This window comes from Mustela nivalis (genome assembly GCF_964662115.1).
Source record: "Mustela nivalis genome assembly, chromosome: 18".
Classification (NCBI taxonomy): Eukaryota; Metazoa; Chordata; class Mammalia; order Carnivora; family Mustelidae; genus Mustela; species Mustela nivalis.
In genome coordinates, this window is record NC_139037.1 from 13,175,970 (window position 1) to 13,182,345 (window position 6,376).

Sequence of the window (6,376 nt, forward strand, 5' to 3'; positions counted from 1 at the left end):
TCTTAGGCTCGGGCTCGGGCTCGGCCGGCCCCAAGAGCCAGTGTGTGCGGAGAGACGGAGAGCTGCTTGAGCTGTCCCCAGGAGGGGGTGCAGATTCTCCTCACCAGGTGCACCCCATTAGGGTGAAGCCTGGCTTGCGCTGAGGCTACTATGGGCTGCGGAGGGAGGGGAGGGGGCCACCTCTGCCGCCCTGAATGCGCCCGGCTCTGGGACGCTTTGTCTTTCACCAGTGTCTCTGAAAGGGAAGACCAGAGAGGCCTCTCTCCTCAGTGGCTGACTTACCAGGCCAGGACGGTCTCCAATTTGAGCACCCGAATCCCCTGGATTGCAGGACCCACCCCAGAGACCCTAATTCTGTTGGCGTGGTTGGGGACCCAAACTGTTTCCAAAAAGGTGCCCCATTGGAGAACCCCGGCCAGCCCCTCTGCCTGGTGGTCCCCTTCCGCAGGAGTGAGCGGGAGGTGAAGCGTGATCCCCCTCCCGCTCTTCTCCCCCACGAACCCCCTACCTCCGGCCCACCCCTCCCCCTGAACACATACTCTTTCACTCCGATTCCTTTCTTCCTTCTTTCGAAGCAGAATTCCTGAAATCGCTGCTGTGTACAGAGAAATCTTTTACTACCCCTCATCTCTTCTCTCCAAAGCTCTCCGTCTCTCCCTCATTCCCCATCATTTATGCACCCCTTGTCCCACAACTTTTATGGTTGCCTGTGGCCTTCCCGATAATGCCTGGCATTATCCTCGGTCCGGTATTTAACATCTGTCCTCTGCCAAGCCCAGCCTGTTCTCACTTTTCCCCTGATTGTACCTTAACCCGACCCCCCAAAGGACTTGACTGTACCTTTCCACCCTCACACTTCTCGCATGCTGTTCCCTCAGCCGGGAATGTTGTTCTTTGTCCACTCACATATCACATTTACACTCCCCTGTACTCTGAACAAGTTACCAGAGACCTGCCCCAAGTCCTTGGGGAGCTCCCATGTGTGAGGGAGGGACAGAGGGCTATTGCTAGAGTTCCCCAGCTGACCGAGGATCCATTTTTGGCGAATGAGTCCCTTTTTTGATTCTTACAGGAAACACAACAGTGAGGCAGGGATTTTATCCCCAGTTTGGAAATACAAGAATTAATTCGGGGGCTTGGAACCTTGTGGGCAGGATCTCACTCAACAGGTGAGAAGAGCTAGGGTCCAAAGCCAGGCCTACATGATTTTTAAAAATATGTTTGTGAGGGAGCTGTATTGAATCATAGGGGTTCTTTCTCTGGACTGTCTATGAATCCTTTGGCAGAGGATATACCCCGGCTGTGTCTCCAGCCAGTCTCGGACTGGCCTTTGAGCTCTCCTAATGGTGTCTGTAGATGAACGGAAGTTCTTAATTTTAATTCAGCCCGGCTTATCTAGTCTTTTAAGGTTGGCCGTTTTTCTTTTCTTTTTCTTTTTCTTTTTTTTTTTTTTTTGAGTCTTATTTAAGACATATTTCCTAAATTCATTAAGTGTCTGCCTTCAGCTCAGGTCATGATCCCAGAGTCTTGGGATCGAGCCCTACACTGGGCTCCCGGCTCAGCAGGAAGCCTGCTTCTCCCTCTCCCACTCCCCCTGCTTGTGTTCCCTCTCTCGCTGTATCTCTGTCAAAGAAATAATTTTTTTTTAAATCTTGAAAAAAAAAAGATGCCCAACATTAGGACTCACCCGGGAAATAGAAATCAAATCCAATCCATAACAAGATTCCACTTCACACCCACTAGGATGGATAGAACCACACCACAAATTACAGCAAGTAATAAATGTTGATGAGGGTGTGGAGAAACTGGAATGCCTGGGCACTCTTGGTGGGAACGTAAACTGGTGCAGCCCCTGTAGAAACAAGTTTGGCAGTCCCTCAAAAAGTTAAACACAGAATTACCACATACACTAGCCATTCCACTCCTAGGTATATACCCAAGAGAACTGAAAACAGAAGCTAACAACCCAAGTGCCCATCAACAGATGGATGGAGAAATGAAATGTGCTATATCCACACAATGACTTATTAGTTGCCAATAAGAAGGAAGGAAGTGCCAATTCATGCTACAATGTGGGGGAACCTTGATAACATTACACTAAGTGAAAAAAGCCAGACACGAAGGCCACATATTGTCTGATTCCGTTCACATGAAATACCCAGAATAAGCAAATCCATAGTGACAGAAAGCAGACTAGTGCTTGCCAGGCGCTGGGGATGGAAGACTGCTTTTTTAATAGAGAATTCCTTTCGGGTTGATGGAAAAGATCTGAAACTAGGTGGTGGTGATGGGTATGCAACACTGTGAATGTACCTAATGCTACTGAATTAGACACTCTGAGATAGTTAAAATGGTCAGTTTTATGTCATGTGTATTTAACCACCATAAAGAAAAACTGTCGTTCTGTCATGAGTTAGAGGTCTTGCAAGTTCCCACAGCATTTTTTTTTTCTTCCTTCATCTAGCAATGGAGTTTAGCTGGTGGTTTTCTTAATCTTTGCTCCCCAAGGAGAAGAGTCAGCCAGTTGCAGGTGCCCCTGTCCCCAGATACCCTGGCCAGCTATAGTGTAATGGCAGCTTGGGGGCGGGGACGGTGCGCAGCAGCACCGGAGGCGGGCCGGGGGAGGGGGCAAACTCGGAGGTCAGAGAACTTGAGTCACCAGAGCGGGATCTCCAACGTCAGCCTGCGGATCTTTATTTGGGGGTGGAGCGCCCTCTGGTGGGCAACTGGAATGCAACCAAATTCTAAGATGATAGCGCTCCTAGGCCAGTGCGCTTGATGGCTGTGCTTGTCTGATGGCTCCCAAGCCCGGGAATTTATTTCTCTTTCAGCATGAGAGCCTCCCTGAGAATTCACCTGGACACCCATTGTTGATGAAGACATGTAAACCATATAAACACAGGCATGAAACACGTCTTCCCTTACTGACTCACATTATCCGCTCAACTGAAATGATTCGACCAGCAAGGTCTGGCCTAGCCAGATGAGCTGCCCCCACTCCTACCCCCCAGTGACTTCGTGGTCCACAGGATAAGGTGGTGAAACAGCAATTTCAGGTCGAGGGCTCAGAGAACTGGTGGAGGACCCAGCGCGGGGCACCCAGTGCTGGTGAAGGAGACCAGGGAGGCCAGCAAGGCGGGTGTGGGGCTCGGCTGAGTGAGCTCAGATTGAAGGCAGGGAGAGCCCTCTGGGCAGAAGGGAGGACTAGGTCTCTGCTGCCTGTACTAACTCTCTTCCCCCACTGCCATGGGGAGGCCAACTCACCATTCTTTTCTATGTGTCCTTCACTGGGGAGCCCAGCTGGGGACCCCATCTCCCTCATCTGTTGTCTTCCCAGCCACCTCACATCCGTGGCCCTGCGTGGGACTCTTGGATTCTGTGGAACACGTTCCAATTTCCGTCCTGTATCCTCTCTTACCTTCCAAGGCATCATCCTTAAGCAAAACCCCTGCCCTTGACTCTGGGACCCACTGGCAACTGCCCCCCACCCCACCCCGGGTCTTCCACACAGGCTCTACTTAAGAGTATACAATATGCGCCTCTAAGATTTCCCTGTGGGGTGGGGAGCGGGGAAGAGGGGATGGGTTGAGAGGGATCTACTTCTTGAGAAGTTTGCAATACGCTGGCCCAAGCGTTCTAAGAGTCCTGCGGGCCCCGCCCTGCCTGGCGTCTAAGGTCAGGTCCACCCCACCCCCGCCGGATCTCCAGAAGAGCTGCCACCAAGAGCTCAGGCTCGGCTGCCCCAGGACAATGCTCCAGGGATCACGGCAGGGAGAAGCCGCCCGCGGCCGGCAGCCTCACGGTGGCGGCTCTGCGGAGAGCGGGCTGGGCGTCAGGAGCCCTGCAGGGAGAGAACCCGCCACCGGGGACAGCAGGGGCCCGAGGCTGGCGGCCACTGGCTGCTAATGGCTTCTCATGTCCAAGTGCAGGTCACAGGGCCCTGGACGCGCGCGGCCCGGCCCGCTGTCACGCAGAGGCCAAAATAGTGCCAGGGCGGCCAGGCGCCCCGGTGCGGGCGGGGGAGTGAGGCGGCCGCAGAAAGCCGTCGCCTGGCTCCCTACCCACGCGCGGTGGCCCGGGGCGGCTGGGATCCGGAGCCTCCAGTCCCTAACCTGGGAACACGTGGGCCAAGAGTTCGCAGGCCAAAGGAGGGTGGCCGACACTCGGAACGGGTGGCCCAACTGCCCCTTACCGTAGCTGGCTGGGCGAAGCCGGCGGAGCAGCGCGGGGGGGGTCCCCGGAGGCTGGGCTTCGGCTGAGCGCGGGTGGGACTTCGGTGGCCGGCAAGGGTGGGTCACACTGCAGGATCCCAGAGCCACCCAGGGCTGGCAAGCCGTGGCAGGGAGAGCCGGAGCGGAAGAGAGGCTCGGGCCGCTGGCAGTCCGAGGACAGGCGGAGGAGCCAGGGCCCCGCAGAGTGGGCTCAAACCCAGGCTAGAGCCCGGGAGCCCTGGCACGACTTGGATTTGCTGGGGACCACGTGGTCTGTGCAGCGCCAGGGTCTGAGAGCCGGGGGAGGGGACTGCCGGGAACTCCCCCCGCCCGTAGACCGGAGACGGGGACTTCGAACTACGGACTACCGAGGTTGGCCTCATCTTCCGTTCCCCAGCATTGGTCAGACTTGGTATCCTCAGTTCCCTATCGAGACAGGATGACACATAGTGGGGTTATGGTTGGGGATAGTGGGGACCTCAGAGGTAGAGGTCCAGAAGCCTCTTCTCACAACCCCCAGCCCCAGTGCCAGGAGGGGGTTACCAGCCCGGGAGTAGCTGTGCCGGGCCTCTTGTTCCCCCAGATGACCCTGAAGACTTGTCCTGCTTTGGCCTTTCTCCCCAGGTTGTCCCCTGACCTGCTGGGCGACTGTGGACAGCCATTTTCCTCTGACCTAGACGTGGCAATTTGTCCTTCTGACCTGGACAGGGCAGGACCAGATGTCCTCTGAGGGCCCTTCCAGTGTGACAGGCCAGGCTGGAAGGGTGTGCTATAGGGGTAGAGCACACTGACTGGGACCAAGGGAGAAAGGGTTTATTTAATCCTGGCCTTTCCGGGGCCACAGCTCCAGTTCAGAAAAAGAGAAGCGCTTTTGTGAGGTGGCCGAGGTCTCCAGTGCCATGGCTCTTTTGTTCCTGATAAGGCTTCCACTGGACCCAGGCAGCCCTGGGCTGCAGTAAAGAGCACTGAGGATACAAGATGGCGGGACTACTGGGTGATGGAGCCACGTAACTTCATGAGGTTCTGCAGGTGTCTTTCTTCCTTCTCTTGTCCTTAGGCTCTGAGCAGAGGACCTGTCCTGGACAGTAACAAACCTACAGAGAGGAAGAAAACCCTCAAGGGCCATCTGGGTGGGAAGGGCCTTGAATTCTGGGACCAGCCCTTACCCATTGACAAGAGCTTGAGACCCAGAGAGAGACCATGGTCACATAGGACACTGGTAGCCGATTCCAGACAGTAGGTTCTATCCTTAGTGGTTCTTGACCCTCCTAGAATCCCCACCTTGGTCTTGCCATGGCAGAGAAACTGCTAGACCCTGCTGGGAGCCAGGACCAGGCCTAGTTGGTTATAAACCCAACTAGTGGCTGCTCATGGACCGGGATGGTTTGGGGGAGTGCTGTGGCATTGTGGCCTGGGTAAAAGGACCTCATCAGCAGCTCATTTGCTGTGTGCCCAGAGGTAGTGCCATCCATCTTTGGGCCTGTTTCTAAGTAAATGAAGGACATGGACCCATGGCCTGGGGCACTTTTGGGTCTTAGTGTATCATCTGGAACTGCCAGAGGAGCGGGGTCAGATAGTCAGTGGGAAGAAAGGCCATGCTCCTTCCTATGTTCTGGGGGGGGCTCCAGGGTCTGGCCTCCACCCTTGCTCAGCTGCCAGGAGCCTGGGGGCAGAGCGATGGGAGTTACACACAATGGCATCCCCCCAACACTCTGCTGGGGTCCTATATCACATCATTTGCTTTCTAACAGGAATGGTTCCTTTGAAATATTCAAGATAGCATCCCTAGCCAATAGTGGTTGCTTGAGCTACAGAGCACAGAAGGGCAGGTGTCAGTGGCCTCTGGGGGTGGACTGTCTCTGCATACATAGGGGACATTGTAGCTATGTGTGTGTCTGTTGGAGGGTCTGTGAAAGAGAGGTCGGAGTGTATGACTGTGTGCATGTTTCATTTTCAATCCTTAGAGGACGGAGACTAAACATCTCTTTATTATTTTAATATTTTTTAAAACTGCCTGCTGATGTCCTTTTTCTGGGTTTTATTAGATTACTTTTCTCTTGATCATAAAATCTATCTTTACATATTAAAGACTTATAAATTGCACAAAGGTATTTCTACTTTTTGTGCTTTATCTTTTAACTTTATTTGGGGTTATCTAGAAAATA